At 35.4% G+C, this 17,311-nt stretch overlaps 1 long non-coding RNA gene across 1 annotated transcript in view; it reads right to left on the bottom strand.

Moving 5' to 3' along the window:
* The window catches only part of LOC118149909 (uncharacterized), a 31,475-nt gene extending 14,475 nt beyond the window's left edge, over positions 1-17,000 (bottom strand). Inside the window, exon 1 of the long non-coding RNA XR_004737660.3 lies at positions 16,792-17,000. This is a non-coding gene — a long non-coding RNA (uncharacterized LOC118149909). The remainder of the gene's footprint in view (positions 1-16,791) is intronic.
* Positions 17,001-17,311: the final 311 nt, after the last annotated feature.

The raw sequence follows: 17,311 nt of genomic DNA, 5'->3' as shown, positions 1-17,311 counted from the left end.
ATAAATTACCCAGTCTTGGGTATGTCCTTATAGCAGCATGAGAATGGACTAATACAGTGAGTGACATGCATGCCAGAGAGCAGGAAATAAACACATTGAAAATTTAGAGGATGAGACCTCAGTGGTGGAAGAAAAGCTTCACATTATGATGGCAAGAGGAAGAGTAGGTCAGGGCAGACATTAGGGAGCATGTGGATTTGAGTGGGGCCTTAAACAGTAGTTGACTCTTCTGTAGTAAGAGATGGGGGAAATGATGTTATCTACAGTAGAGAGAAAAATATGGAGGAAAAACATGGAAATAAGAAAGTGGAGCAGCACCAAAGCTGTTTTGGAAATGAACAGCAAAAACTGGAAAATAATGTAACTGGAAATGAAGCTGAAAAGGCAGGTTGTCGCTTGAATTGCCAAGATAAGAATTTGAATGTTATTTTAGATAACGAAGTGTGCATTTGAACCAGATGAAATGTTTCCATAGACCTGTTACCCTACAAGAAAAGGCAGGAACTGACTGGAGGGAGTGGGTGTGAGGGCAACATCCAGTCATTTTTTCCCTTCCCCAATTCACTGACCTCAGGAGTCTGATAGATTATTATTGACTCCAAGGTAAGAGCTGCCCCTTTAATTGAACACTTACAATATCGGATAGGTTTCTTTACCTAGACGTTTAAAATCTCAAGTTGTAGAAAAAAAAACAACATAATTCCAAATCACACTTTCATGAATGGTAATATCCACTGCTATGACAGTTGCTTTGCCCATTAGTTTTTAACTCTCTGAATTGGCAATCTTTTAAAAAGAGAATAGATTGCAAATTGTTGATTGGATTTCTTACTTAGAAATGGTCTGAAAGAAAAGGAATTATTGATATTTGTTTTATAAAGAAACGTTTCCATTAGTGGCCTATATAGAAAGATGTCACCGGTCCACTTTCAAGGATATGCTCAGTTTAATATACTTCTCTTGGTTGCAGAATAAGTAATAGTGATAGTGACAGTGGTAATAGTAGTGGTGGTAATACCATAGGTCATATTTATTTTGAATTTCCATGTCAAAAATAGTTCTATGAATCCTGCCAACTATAGCCCTATGAAGTACTTGCTATTATTATTCCTATTTTACTGATCAGGAATCTGCGGCACAGAAGAGTCTCTGACCGTGATCAAGGTCACACAGCCAGGAAGCGTCGGAACAGGCACTCCACACTAGCCAATGTGGCTTCATAGACGGCACCTTTAATTACTGTGTTGTTCGATGATCCTGGCGGTGTGATTGGTCATTCACAAAAAGATAAGTCTTGGTCATAATTACTGGAAACGGGTTATAGTTGTTTTTGTTTGTATTTAATGGGTGAAAATAATTAGCATATATTTAAATGTGTGATCTCTGCCGTATATGAATGTTTCTCTAACTCCAGCCATAATGAATCATAAAGTGAATAGGAATCATTATCATTCCTTCTTTGTCATAAAGTTACAACAGTTGTTAGGCATTTTTTAAAGTTTATGGCATTATTTTGAAAAGTATAATTCACGTAAAATTTCACAGTTACTCTGAGGTCATGATTTTTTGGTCAATTTACTTCCAACATTGACTTCTTTGCCTCACACGAAAGACTTTAAAGTGTTTGGCCTCATGACCAATTATGCTAACACTTTGTCCCGTGTGCTTTACTCCATGTCGATGCTATTGTGTTTGTTATAGACATGTGATTGTATGGATTTTGGTTTTTATTTTTCTGTGTTCAAATATTTAAACCTCATTTGTGAATCCTGTTTTTAGTTTCATCATATAAGCTAGCTTAGGGCTGGGCCTAGTCAATCACTCTAAGTTCTAATTGTGATAATTCTGATCTTGCTTGATAAAGGTATAAACTATGCCTACAGGACAGTGTTCTATGCCAGAAATAGGGAGGACCAATTACTAAACGAATGACTCATCTTTTTGTTTATAATTGACTTCCACAGTCTAATTTTGTTTAAGCAATATTTTCTGCTTTAATCATGATGCTAGGGTATTAAAGTGATGGTTGATTTTTGGCTCCTCCCATATACTGTGAGACATGATATGCTAATATATTCAGAAACCTAGGAATAGTTTCATTTAGTGCTCATGGTAATGGCCAGTAATCAAGGTATAACCTCATAATAAGCAATTCACTTTCAGAATAAAAGCACATATAAAAGAGTAAGTTTTAACTTTTCTAATTGTTGTCCTTTCCTGCAGATGGTGATAGGTAAACTATTTTGTCATCTATAATTTACAAGTACAATACTCACTATGTTCCTATTTTTAAATATTTTTTGTATTCTCTTTACCTTTCTCAAATGGGACATTTCCTCAAGATAATGTTAATAATTATTTTCATTAAAAACTAGTAAACCTGGAGAAAATTCTCTGTATTTTATTACTGAGCAAGTCTTTACCAGATAGGTGATTTTTTAAAACATTTAATACTCTTGTAATAATTAAAGGCTTTCTGTTTCAGTCCAATCACATTTCATAGCATTTCTTTCTAGGTGAGTACATTTTATATTTTTAAGCTAAAAAAATACAACACAACCTGCCTTATATAATATTTGTTATTAAATGCAAAATTTTAATTGCACTTTTACATTGGAAACCAAGCATGTATTACAGAAATCTGAGGTCATCTTTAAAGTTCAAGAGGCTTTTCATAATGGTAAAATGAATATAAACTTTTAAAAAGTCAATTTTATTCTATACAATTACTGTTAAAAATGAAATAGTTAAGGATAACATGTTTTGAAAATTAAAAAGAAAAAGGGAAAACACCAAATTATATTGCTTTTCTGGTGTATTGTTATAATTCTACAGAGTTTGTTATATGTTAACTTTTTTCCCGTCTTTATTTTCTCTTCTTTTTACATTAAAAAATGTTGTTATATTCCAGTATGCAATGGGCGATTAAGTATTAGAACCAGCTCTTTCATTTTCGAACCTTTTGCTTACCATTGCTGGGCAAGCAGCAATCTTCAGTGGGACAAAATGAGAGTTATGTTATAAAGTAAAAACAAGTCAGAGAGAGTGAAAGGCTTTTTGGGCAACAAGCCTTATGGATTAAGGATGAAAAGGGCCAAGTTTCCCAAGTTCATGAAAAAATTCATTCTGATTACATGAACAGCCATGGTTTCTAGAATAATTATGTAAGCATGTAACACACATAGTTTGGCTTCTCATTAAGAAGTAAAGAATTCAGTGTTCTTTAGTAGAGTGTTAAGCAGAGTAAATATTAATAGAAAAATATTCCTAGAACCTATGAGGTTTTCCATTTTATGTTCATGGGCTTGCCTCAGCTCGTTTTTGGTTGTTTGCTTTTTGGCTAGCACCTTCATGAATCAAAACTTTCCATATATGGAGGTTATTCAGTGTGTCCTTTGTGAGTAGTTGTTACAGGTGTAAGGTACATCCAGGTAGATGTGAAGAAGGCAGAGGAGGATTACAGGAAAATGGAAGAGAATGAGAAAATGTATGATTCTGTGGGAGAAACACTAGAATTAAAGTCAGAGTTCTCAGCTTTAAATTCATTCTGCATCATTCTGAGCAACTGTGGATGATTCCTTTAATCTCTTTTGAGGTTCACTTTCTTCGTCAACCTGTAGGTGAATGCAGAGTCTGAAAAAAAATGCTTGAGATGCTTGCCTTATAGGCTCCTACATCAGATGATGTGTGATGGTGGCTTCTAAGTTGGAACACATTACTTAGATATTAGGGGGTATTTGAAAACAAGTACTGCAAAATTTGGAACTCCTAATACATATTCCAAGATGTCTAATAGTTTCTCTGAAACAGAAACATTTATGGTAAAAAACACTTACGAAATCCTAGGTGCAGTTTGCATGACTCAGTTTTAATAAACATCAACTATTTCCTTTTCATTTCCCCAAATATAAGAGTTGACTACAAAATAAAATAAACTGTCCTTCTTCTTCTGGATTTCTATAAGAAACTTTCAATGTTGTTGATTTGTTCATTGGCCTATTTTACATGTTCTCGTTTTCTTTTTATAAAGCATATGTAAAGAAGAAAGCAACCCGAATTAAGATTTGTGCTGTCTTGTATAATTTTTGTTTTTAGCAGGTGGGCAAGGCTGAATCCAGGTTTTGTGGAGCCTGAAGCTTAATCAATATGGGGGGCACTCTTTGAAGAAAAGCATGCAAAATTACAAATACAAAAGTAGGTATGAAAGTGGAATTTTATGTAGAATGACGGAACAAATTAAAATAAATCATGTCCCTTTCTTCTCAGATCTTTTTAGGCTATTTATTGAAAATGGCTACATACAAGTGCTTCAGGATTACAACTGGACTTTTCCTCCTTGTGTGGAACTTTACAAAGCCCAGCAATTCCTAGCAGACACATGGGCTGGTGCAAGGTGTATCTGATCCCGGCTATGAGGAAAATCTCTTAAGCTCCTTTTTTTCTCGTTTCTCTTCACTGAGGCTACCAAAGCATCCTACACAATGTTTTAAAAAGCATGAGAAGACTCTTTGAAGGATCAGTCTTTCACCCCTTCAGCATAACTGATAAGTGGTATCAGGCAAGGACCACCAAAGTGTTCTTCATATAGGTTTTGTTGTTGTTGTTTTTTGCCCATGAATTTTAATAAGATTTCCTAGAGGTTACACAAGGAGGCTCTGAATGATCAATTGCTTTCTACCTCAAGGTGATTTGTATTTTGTTTTGTTTTCCAACTACCCTTCTTCCTTCCTCCTTAAGGCTGGGGCAGACTTCACTTACTTATTTATTTTTAGTCTCTTTAATTTCATGGCGTATAGTAGTCGTTCTCAAACTGGGCTGCACATCATCTGGAGAGCTTTCAAAACCACTCACGTGCAGTTACACCCCCAGAGACTATTATTTAGTTAGTCTGGAATGATTTTACCATGCAGCTAAAGTTGAAAACTATTGTCTAAGATCCCAACAATCTGTTTTTCTTTAAGATCTTCTTTTTAAAGGGGCAGAAATGGCTGAAAAAAATCTAGTCATAAATATGCGGCACATTAATATGACGCTGTTTTGTTTAAAATAAGAAGACTGCTGGGTTATTTTCAAATACTAAAGATAACTGTTATCTTACTGAATGATTCTTAAAATCGATTGGACATTGTAATATCCTCTTAACTACTAAAAACAGGCAGAATTTAGAGATTCATTCTGGTCTCTACATTTACTAACTTTTCTAATTTTGTTCAAACTAGATGGCTCCATTTATCAGGGTAGAAGTTTTTGTTTTTCTAAGATTTCTTAAAAATGATTTAAATGGTTTTTGTTTAAACATTTTTTATAATTTAAACAATTTATTTTATTTTTTAATCTTATTCTCTGTTTATCATTTATCGTACGTTGTTGCCTATTTTCTTACTGTGGTTGGTTTAATCAAGCTGCTATGTATTATTCTTTTTCCTCTTAGCAATGTGGACATTCTGGAATTTTTTTTCTTCCTTTAATTGCTACCTTGTTTCCCAATAATATTTAAAACAGTAAAACCTCTTCTTATACCAAAATGCACTGTTTTCTCTATGCTTTACTTGATGAACCCTTTACCTGAGGAGAGTCAGTGGCGGATCACAGAGTCCAGAGCAGCCTACATATCAAAGTGCGGGCTGAAAGCTGTGCTCTGCAGTGCGATGGCTAGAGCATGGGGAAGGCCAAATGGGAAAGCTGGTGCAAGGTACTGATTCTAAGGTCCACGTCGGGCACTGTGCCAAGTTAGAGGATGTGAGCCAGTTTCCCTCTCATTCTGTGCAGAAAATGACAGTATAAAGATTTATCTTCTGAAATAAATCTGTCATTGCAGTGATGAGGCTCAGGTGAAGAGATACCTTGATAGGTGTTCTCGACAATCCAACAAGAACTGAGGTGTGATGCTGATCTGAGTGTTTTTATTAGATTTTTTGATGTGAGTAGATGTGTACAACCAGAGGACCTGCTTTTCTCCAGAATGACGCAGGATTCTGCAGTGGCTGGTACTGAAGCAAAGGCCACATCTTTTTGTGAGTAACACATTCAGTTTAGAATTTTGTGACCAGTATTTAAAAATAAATGAAACTGAATAGAACTGGTAGAAAATGCTGTGGGGTAACCCCTGCTTCACAGAACTTAAATGGATGAACCTAGACTCAGAGTGTGTATAATGAACTTCCAACTAAGCATAATTAACACAGAAGAAGCATAGAATGAAGGGAAATGGCAGTAGCTTGGTGCATTTAGTTCTAGAATATGTGAACAAAAGCTAAGAGTTGTGAGTAAGGTAGTGGAAGTGTGGGGGATTATTTCACGTGCCTCCTATGGGAGTTAAGGAGAAGATGGGAGAGGTATGATATTCTGAAAGTCTCTATGAGAGTACTGTGGAAATAGGGTGTCTTGGTAGAGAGAACAGTGCATCTTGGTATGAAAAGAAGTTGTACCGTTTCAAATATTTGTGGAGAATATAGGTAGCTATTAAAGGAAGAAAAAAAATTCCAGAATGTCCACAGTTCTGAGAGGAAAAAGAAGAATGCAGAGCAGCTCGATTAAACCAACTGCAGTAAGAAAAAAAGGTAACAATGTATGATAATTGATAAACATAAAATAGGAATGAAAAGTAAAATAAATTGTTTAAATCATTATAAAAAATGTTTAAGGCAATTCTTCTGTCCACCTAAAGAAAAGAACTGAGGCAAAATTAATATAAGTAGAGAGTTTATTTGGGCCAAGTTTGAAGTTTGCAGTCTGTGAACATCATTTCAATTTGCCCTTAATATACTCTCTGATTAACCACAGCTATAAGTAGGTTTTTAAAGGCAAAGAGAAGGCGGTTCCTAAGTGGTTTACCAAAAATATATATTAAAGTAACATAAGCGATTATTGTCTCTACATTGTTCTTTGTTTCACAAATTTCGGGAACATGAAGATAATGGGCATGGCAGCTGCTCAGGAACAAAATTACATTAAACAATGACCCCTGACCATGGGGGATGCCGCTGAGGTCCATACTCTGTCTCTCTGAACCTGAAACATTCATGTATCTCACATAGCTCAGAACACTGAGCTGTTTTCCTTCTCTCACTTCTACGGAAAGGAAAACGGACAATAGGCTGAATAAAAACAAAAACAGAAATTCCAGTTAAAGACAGCTTATACAAATGATTGAGCAAAGTAATAAATTATGCCAGTAAAAAAGATATATCTTACTGAGTATTATGGTCCAAAAAAATTGATAGCCATTATTTTAGGTAGTTGGATGATTTCAACCTGAGTATATGTACTTGTTTGGTTAATTCACTTATTCTTTCATTTGTTCAAGAAATATTTATTAAATGTTTTTCAAGTACTGGCGAGAGTGTTTGCATTACAAATTAAACAAGAAAAGCAGTTCCTGATTTCTTGATGTCTACATTCTAATGGAGGAGATAAATAATCAACTATTTAGTAAGCCAAAAATAACTTCTTACTATAGTAAGAGTTCTGTGGAAAAGAGACAGGGTATTTGCTACAGAATAACAGGAGGTGACATAATGTAGAAAGTGTGATCGGGGAAGGTTACTGAGAAAGTGACATTTAGTTGAGTTCACTTCAACTTCTGTTGGATAGAAAGTTTGAATTTGCACATCTGATATTTTACAGCTAGTTTCCTGTTTTTCAACCTCAAACGTCACATAACATTTATAAAGGGAGTTATTTCATCTCCCTCTACAAAGTGAGGATCTAATTTCTACAGACTTACAATGGGCTCATCCACTTAATTAAATTATTTGGAGTCAAATTAGACTTATTTTATTTGCCTTTAAGTTTAAAAATACATATGAATGTGAAGGGAAGGAAAAAAATCTCTAAAACAGTCTTCTAAAAATAACATCAAAAACCCAAGTAATTAGCTAAATAGGCTTCATATTCAAAGAAAAATTACCAATTAACCTTCCACTGGCCCCCTATGAGGAAAGACAGCAAGAGAGTTGAAGAGTGAGGAATTCCTACAGTGGGAGGATCTGATCCATTTTGTGGGACGCCCTTGCTGAAGGCAATACTCACTTGAAAGAAAATCCCAGCCACTGATTCCACTTAAGTTTAGAACCTCTTAAGGGCTGAAAGGGAAAGCTTTGTTTGCTGAGAGAAAAACAAACAATCAAAACACGGAGAGGGTTGGCTAAGGAGTCTGCCCAGAGTCTGGTCTGTTTTCTGTCAGTAGGTTTGGGTTTGGCAATGGATATAACCAAGAAAATTGTGTTATTATGAGCTCAGTACAGGTGAGATGCAATATACAAACACTGTCTAAGCTGTGTAATCTTAATTTGCTGATAAGAAGAGGATAGAATGTGTGTGTTAGAATCAAAGGCCTTACTGGAGTTCAGACGCTATGTGCCATACCGACAGCTTCTCCTTGGTAGGTTCGGCTCTCCTTATGTGACTTACAGAAGCAGCATATTTTAAGAAAATCCTTACATGAAAATTGAAAATAGAAACCAAAATGAGGGTGTTATCTTTTCATTGCTACCATAACACTAATCTGTCCCTTCATTTTCATATTTAGTGAATAGTTTTAACACTGTTTACTTATGAATGTTTTCTTTTAAATTATGAACTCCTTGAGGGATCTTGTATTTTTTTGAGTCTCATTCTGTCACCCAGGCTGGAGTGCAGTGGCGCTATCTCACTGCAACCTCCGCCTCATGGGTTCAAGCACTTCTTGTGCCTCAGCCACGGAGTAGCTGGGATTACAGGCATGTGCTACCATGCTGAGCTAATTTTTTGTACATTTAGTAGAGAAGGGATTTTGCTATATTGGCCATGCTGGTCTCGAACTCCTGGGCTCAGCGGTGATCAGCTCTTCTCAGCCTTCCAAAGTGCTGGGATTACAGGCATGACCCACTGCACCCAGCCAGATCTTGTTTATCTTTGTAGTATCAGTGCCCAACCATTTCTGACCTACTTAGACAATGCTGAATTGAAAACAAAATTGAGAATGCTTTATCAACCTTACTTAAAATGTATCAACTCGCTCCAACTTGGGTTTTTGTCCCTTTCCCTAGGATAAAATTATTTGTTTGCTAGTGACTTCCATGGTCTTCAGCGGCTGATATTGTACCTATCGTCAGCCGATACTGTACCTATCATCGGCATTTGGCATGATTAGCTTTGCTCTTCTTCTGAGAAAACATACGTTTTTGTTTTTCTCCCGTCCTCAACCACTGGAGTGCCTCACGGCTCAGGTCTAGAATCCGTTCTCCATCAACATTCTCTAGATGATCTTTCCTCTCTTTCAGTGTCGCATCCACATTTACATGGAAAGCCCAAGAGCTCCCCCTTGAAGAGCAGTATCATCTTGCCAGTAGCTTTCATTTGGTTACATAACCGACATCTCAACTGTACCTGGACAACGTCGAAACCTGATTTCTCTCCCTCAAGCTGGTTTCTCATTAAGTTTTTCCTTCTTTATAAATGGCAACTCCACTCTTCCCGGGACTCAGGCCCCAAATTTGGAGTGTTCTTCACTCCTTTTTCTGCTACCCCAAGTACTGAATTTACTAGAACAATCCTACTGTCTCCCCTTCAATATATATTCAGAAATTGACCACTGTTTTCACCATTATTGCTATTGTTGAAGCCAATGTAATCTCTCATTTGGACTAAAGTTGGAAGCCTGAGCATTCAGTTACAAAGTTCATGCTCCTTTCACCTTTTCCAGGTGGTTTTCAAAGCTGACTGTCCATTACAATCTCCTGGAAAACTTTAAAAACAACTAATATTAAGGCATCACTCTCAGACCCCCTCCTGTAATTTGTCTGGTGTGGGGTCCAGGCATGGATATTTTTCTTATTTTGATAATCTTCTCTAGGTGTTTCAAAGGTATAGTTGGGATTGAGAACCACTGTTATATCATGTTGAAGTTGGGGGCGGGGTTGAAGTATATCATACTGTAATGTTTTAAAAATGTGATCTGTGAACCTCAAATACCTAAGACCGGTCTCAGTCAATTTAGGAAGTTTATTTTGCCAAAGTTAAGTATGAGCACCTGTGACACAGCCTCAGGAGGTCCTGATGACATGTGCCCAAGGTAGTTGGGGCACAGCTTGGTTTTAAACATTTTAGGGAGACATAAGACAGCAATCAATACATGGAAGATGTACATTGGTTACATCCAGGGGGTTTCCAGGTCATAGGTGGGTAAGAGACAAATGGTTATATACTTTCCAGTTTCTGATTAGCCTTTCCAAAGGAAGCAATCAGATATGCACTTATCTCAGTAAGCAGAGGGATGACTCTGAATTTTGTCTGTCCTTTGTCCACAAGGCAGTTCCTTGGGAGGGAGGTGTGTAGCTGTGTTATCTAGCAGCTGTCTTCTTTGTTTTGTTTTCTTTTATATTTTGAGACAGAGTTTCACTTTTTTCACCCAGGCTGGAGGGCAATGGCGCAACCTCGACTCATTGCTACCTCTGCCTCCCGGCCTCAGCCTCCCAGTTAGCTGGAATTTTAGGCTCCTGTCACCATACCTGGCTAATTTTTTTGATTTTTAGTAGAGACAAGGTTTCACTGTGTTGGACAGGCTGGTCTTGAACTCCTGACCACGTGATCTACCCACCTTTGCCTCACAAAGGCTGGGATTACAGACATGAGCCACTGTGCCCTGCTGCTATCTTTTTAAAGAATAACATGGGAGTCAGGTTTGCCCTAAGTAGTCCCCAGCTTGATTCTTCCTTTTGGCTTAGTAATTTTGGGGTCCCAAGATTGATTTCCCTTTCATAGGTCCAAGGTCAACAGCATCAATCTTTGAGAACTTGTTAGAAATGCCAAAACCCTGAATTAGAGACTCCAGGCTTAGGGTCCAACAGTCTGCATTTTAGCAAGCCATCTAATGCACAGCAATGTTTGAGAACCATAAACATAGAGATCAAGGGCCTTGGCTTTGGGCTGAGAAAGAGCTAGGTCTTAAGTGGACTTTCAACACTTGATAGCCATGCATACTAAATCAATGCCTCTAAGCCTCAATTTACCCAGATGTGGACAAAGATAATGTTATTTACTGCTCTGAAAAATAATGAGATACTTAATGTAAATCACTTTGCCCGTATCAATTGTTCAACAAATAGTAACTAATATTAAGGGGCATTTTGGAAAGCGTAATGGGTCACAAACTGAGCCTATAAAGAAGCCTATTTTAAAAAATCTGGGAAAGATAGTTATGGGAAATAGAAAGTAGGTAATCTGATAATTGCAAGAGTATATTATGCTTTAGAAGACACTCAACAGCTAATACTGAAAAATAGGCAAAAATGTCCAGCCTCTGGAAAACGAAAAGAGTTGATTTCTCAACAGAATTGGAACTAACTCATGCATATTGTTGGACATATAATAATTATGTAACTGATAGTTATACTAACATTTCCTACTTTTTCATTTCGTTAGATAAAGATATTGCTGACTTGGTTTTAGCTTCATCTGTTTAAATACTTCATGAATGTTTAGATAATAGATTTGGTCATGCAAAGTGCTGATGGCAAATGGGTGAGATTTGAACTTTGGGCTTACGTAAACTTCGTTTGTGAGCCAAGTCTCACTCCCTCCTCTTCTTCCTTAGAGATCCAGAGTTTAAAAGCATTTGTATGTGGCCAACAGGAGGAAGGCATGTGTTGAGAGAATGAAAAGATTCCTGAGATTTTAAATCAGATTCACCTATTTATTCTGGAATTTTTCTTTTGTGGTTTAGTGACAAAGGACTTTTTGTATGTGTATGTATGTGTGAGCATGTGTTCATCATTAAGATATCCTTACAAGGTTACTAAAGATTATTATCTGTTTCAAATCACTTAGATCTATCTATCTATATCTATCTATCTATCTATCTATCTATCTATCTATCTATCTATCTATCTATCATCTGTCTGTCTGTTGTCTGCTTGTCTGTCAATCTATCTGGGTGTGTGTATGTAAAAATTGTAAAATAATAATATTAGTACACGATTTCACAGTCTTTTAGGGTGTTTGCAATTGGATTTACTGTTACCACCAAAATTGTCATAAATTTGAGGAATGCGAGGTATTATACAAGAGAGTTAAACTAAGGCTTGAATTCTTTGCTTCAGAAGCGGCTTCATGTAGATTAAATAAAATCCTGCAGGTGCTTGAAAAGTTTTTAAAAACAATGAGAATTTAAACTTGGAGATATGTATGTAGAAAGATAAATTATTGGGCAAGATGGAAGTACTGATTTGAGAATATTAACTGAAAAATGTGAGTGCAGGGGATATTGCATAATAATCTAGCACATGCACATGAAGAGAGTTCTCAAAAACATGTCACTGTATTGGAGAGAAAATGCTAAGAATAATTTTCCCATTGAACTAAAAGTTCAGTTTTTGGTTTAATATTTCTCATGGATTTAGGATAAAAATAATTGACCTTCCTAATGGTTTATGTTTAAATATGACTTTAACAGTCATTCTATCAGGATGTATATTTTTTATTATTGGAGTTTAGAATACGGTCGTGTCATTTATGTGAAAAAAACAATCAGTGAATCAAAAGCTATAGTATAGTGTAGCAAATTTTGAATTGGGGTTCTGGCATTGATTTCATTAAATTTTCCTTTATTGAAATGAAAAAAATAACATAAGCAGGTATGCATTTGGATAATCAAAAAGGGAGAGAATCTCAGTTTATGCATTTAAGCAATTTTCAGTAATACATTACTGCAAAATTTATAATACCATGAATTCTAGATCAGTACTCTAAATGAGGCAATTAAATCTTTGTGTAAGTACTTATGTCTTTCTTCTAAAAAATACTGGTCACTAATTTTCTGTTTTATATTTGTAAAAAGAAAGCTTTATAGGTTAATTTTACTCTGGTTAACCTTAACTTGTCAACAGATTATTGAAGATTTGTAAGACTATTTACTAATCCATAAAAAATGAGGTTACCATAGTAACTAGTATGTCTTTAATACTCTGCTTATGTAACCTCTGAGATTCAGAATAGTTTTAATCTGAACTCTTCTATCAGCTACACTGATTTCAGATGCTCTATTGCACTTTGTACTATAAAGGAAAATGTTTTCTTTACTGATTATGCAAGCCTGAGTATTTTTGGACAATTTGTTTATAATATAGTCCAAGTGCCTTGGATGTTTGGGAAATTTTAAAAGCGGAAATAATTTAAAAGCACTTTCAAAAGACTTTGGGAATAGCAAAGAGGTGGTGGTGGAATATTTAAGTCACTGTGGACTTAGGGTTTCAATTTTCAGAAATGCCTTGAAGTCAAAAGGATCTTTTGATGCATATGTTATTCTGAAAAATTCTGCTATAGGGAGATTACATCTTGTTATTGGGAGACTATCTTATTAACTCAGATCATGTAAGAAAACACAAATCTTCTTTACTTCCTAATAAGTTCTGCTACAAATAATGTATACATGAGTTTTTGCAAGGAATGAGTGGAATTGAGGTTCTGGAAATGTAACACACTCCTCATATGGCTCATTTTCTTGCTGTTGAGACTTTCTACATGCTGTTGCCTCTATTTGGAATGATTTCATCATTTCTGCACACACACCTCCATCCCTATCATGCCCCTAATATTTCTTGGTTTGCTTTTATTTGTTCTTTACATCTTATCTGAGATATCATATTCTCTGGGAATATTGTTATGTTAAGACTTTTGTACATGCTCGTATAATATCTCTTGAAGATAGTTTCATGCCTAATCGTAATGGTTGGTTCACTTGTCTGTCATTCACTTGCTCAGATGTCCTGAAGGAAAAGGCCAAGCTATTATGACTTGGCCTTGGTGCTGTTGGCTTGAAGACCTATTTAGTGCCTTCATTCATAGTAGGTTTCCAATAAATGTTATGCCAAGTAGCTCTATTAGTTTCCTATGGCTGCCATAACAAAATACCATGAACTGGAAAGCTTAAAACACAGAAATCTATTTTCTCCAGTTCTGGAGGCGAAGTGTCTGAAAACAAGGTGTTAGAGTTGGTTCCTGCTAGAGGCTCTCGGGGAGAATCTGTTCCATGCTTTCCTCCTAGTATCCTTGCAGTTTCTGGCAATCCTTGGTATCCCTTGGTTTGCACTCCCCACATCACTAATCAATCTCTGACTCTGTCTTCACATAACATTCTCTCCTGTGTTTTTGTTTGTCTCTTTTCTTCTCATAAGGACAGCAATTATATTGGATGAGGTCCACCCTATGACCTTATCTTAACTGTGTCTCCAGAGACCCTATTTCCAGCTAAGATCACATTTACAGGTATCAGAGTTTAGGATACCTTTTAGGGGACAAAATGCAGCTTGCAACAGTAACCACCGAGTGCATTTTGCCTTTAGGACTGGATTGATACACAACTTCAATCAGGGGCAGGTTAGTCACTCAGTTGCTAACTAGTTCATTGCTTACTCATTTTACTTAACAGGATGACATTCACAGAATGAAATGTACTTGGTCTGATTATTTCAATTGTCTTGACATCCAGGCCTGATAACTCCTTAGAGAATTCTATTTACTGATAGTAGACTCTGTGATTTAGTCAACAAATGCATGAACTAGCTTGCTATATGTATACAACTGCAGCAGTTCTAAAAAGAATAAGTTTATTTGTAGCAATTTCAGAAAGAACTAGGCCCAAGGAACTGTGTTGTATTCAGGGTTGTTAATTCTTATGTGTAACTCAAAGTCTTACATTTTTAATTTAGGTCATCTTTATTTGGCACCCACTGCAAAGCAGGGGGAGAGGAGGCAACAGAAAAGTTATTTCTTGGCATTTAGAAACTAGTTGATTAGCATGCAAATTTTATTCAAAGTAATACAAAATATGCATCTATTATTTTTGGTTCATCAGATTGAGTTATTTTTAATTTTAATAAGATGCAACAATAATTAAGTGACTTAAAATATATAATTTAATACTGAACTAGTTTTGCAGAGCGATGATTGTCAGGTTGCACATGAAGTTCCAGGTACATGATCGGTTACAGGTTCTAACAGGCAGTAGACAGAGAATGAGACCTGGAAACCGGCCAACATTGGTGAGGACTAGAGAAGTTTGCAGAGTTCCAGGGAGAGGATAGCAAATAAACTCGAGCTAGCACTAGGCAAGAGAGGGATTTTTAAACATTTGTGCTTGTGTGTGTCTTTGTGTGTGTGTGTGTTTCCTTATTGAATATGGTTTTAGGTTAAAAGGTTAATGTATTTTTGGCTCTAATGGGGTGTGAATATGGACAGGTGGGAATAAACATGCATGTTGATAGGTCTGTACATTTAGTACATAAATGGATATTGCAGCTACTGGTAGATGCTTTACAACTTCCAAAAGGTATATGTCCTACTTATCTAAATTAATAAGATGCCACTGTTTTAGAATATAAAAAATTATCACAAGGGGCTTTCTTATTTTTGTTATTCCACTAAGCCAGCAGGGGGAAGTCACACATTACTTTTTGGTGGGCTTCAGAAATATTTCTTCAGACTTTTTCTTAAAAAGCTCCACGTTTTTGGTAAAAAAAAGTAAATAATTTAAAATAGAGTGCTTGTAGTTATGATTCTCATAAGTATAGTAGTATCAATTCAAAAAAGTAACCTTCAATTTTAGTTTTTTTTTAACTTTTCTAAATAAAAAATAAATGAAACACCTCAATATTACTGGCAAAACTATTAAATAATTATTTTGTTGTTGAGATATTAATAGTGTTTCCAAGTGGCTAATTTTATTGTAACATCAGAAATGTAATCATTAAACTTAAATGACTTAAACTTAAATCTCTTGGTCAATATTTAGTGCTAAAAGTAAATTATTTTTGTATATGCCATTGCATTCTTCATTTTTAAAAAATTTTTTGCAGTTAAAAACATCTGAGGGGGAAAAAAAACCATTTTAACTTTCAATATACAAACAAGAATAGATTTTTGCCAACATAAAACACAGTATGGGGACTCTATGGCTATTGTTTCCGAGAATATAAGAGATGATTGCATCACACTGTGTATTCTGTTGGAAATATACTGTAATGCTTATATGGCTAATAATGGAATGATCTAAGTCAATACATTTTGCAGTTTCAAGTGACACAGAAGAATTACACCATTATTCTTGGTATTTTGGTTTCTGTATTAAGTTAATCACGTTCGCTGTTTCATCATTATCATTCACTCATTTTGTAACATTTGAGCGTCTTCATTTAATGTTATTGTATAGTTTCTGTTTACTACAGCTGGTTCCAATAGACCCAAATGACAATTTCAGAGCTATGTATAAAAGACCACAAAAAATAAATATTCAAAATGGAAACATCTTACTTCCAGAAAGTATAAAATTTAAGTATGAGTAAGGTGTCAAAAGTTATGAAAACTGGAATGCATTCGTCTTATTACATGTAAATTCTTGTACTTGAAATATGTGTGTTTTTTAAAATAAATCATTAGGTAGCATTTATCTCAAAAGTCATAAATTCTTAATCATTATGATTGTTCTATGTTGCCAATTATATGTAAACATTAAATTAAAGAGAAAACAAATAGAAAATAATGATCACATAGTTAAAAAATATGCCAAAATAAAAAATGTTATAAAAAAGATTCAGTTCAAGAACAAAAGGCATTAAAATAGTACGTACTATAAAGACAAAACCACATACTTTATATAATGCATATTTTATAGAATTTTAATTATACTACACACACACCCCCACACACACCCATACACACACTCACACACCCACAAACACACTTCCACTAAAATGTGGAGGAAAAAATTTACAGTGGGAGGGGAGGCAGAACAAAAAGGTGACAAGATATCTATACCTCTGAATCTGTATCTGCCATCACCAAGACTTCTTTCAGTGTTAAACCTCAAAGTGTATCCAGGACCAGCCTTCAGAAGACTATTTTTTCCAAAGTGCTGTTGAATTAAAATCACAAATGGCTAATGAAATAGGAATGAAATAATTATTTTCTCTCATTTGCTAGAGAAAATACTGAGCTGTGAGCTTTTCTTTTCACTACTGGGGTTAAAATTTTAAGCATTCTATTCTTAAAGGAGTGTCTTTTTTCTAAAGATTCATGATCAGCAGCTGAATTTTAAAGCTGTGAGAACACAGCAATTATATGTTATGCCTCGTGCAAACCTGACCTAGATTACTTTCACTGACTAAAAATTATTAAAAAATCGATAATTTTATTGGCAAAAATGATACATAGAATAAGTAGTAATCTTAAGAACAGAACAAGGCATCCAGACATACTGAAAAATTGGGGGCAGAGCAATTAGAAATAAATTAGTCCTTTTTTCTAAGGAGATTATATATTCATTAACAGTAAGGTT

This window comes from Callithrix jacchus, chromosome 21 (genome assembly GCF_049354715.1).
Source record: "Callithrix jacchus isolate 240 chromosome 21, calJac240_pri, whole genome shotgun sequence".
NCBI lineage: Eukaryota > Metazoa > Chordata > Mammalia > Primates > Cebidae > Callithrix > Callithrix jacchus.
This window is presented reverse-complemented; position numbering and strand designations above follow the sequence as displayed.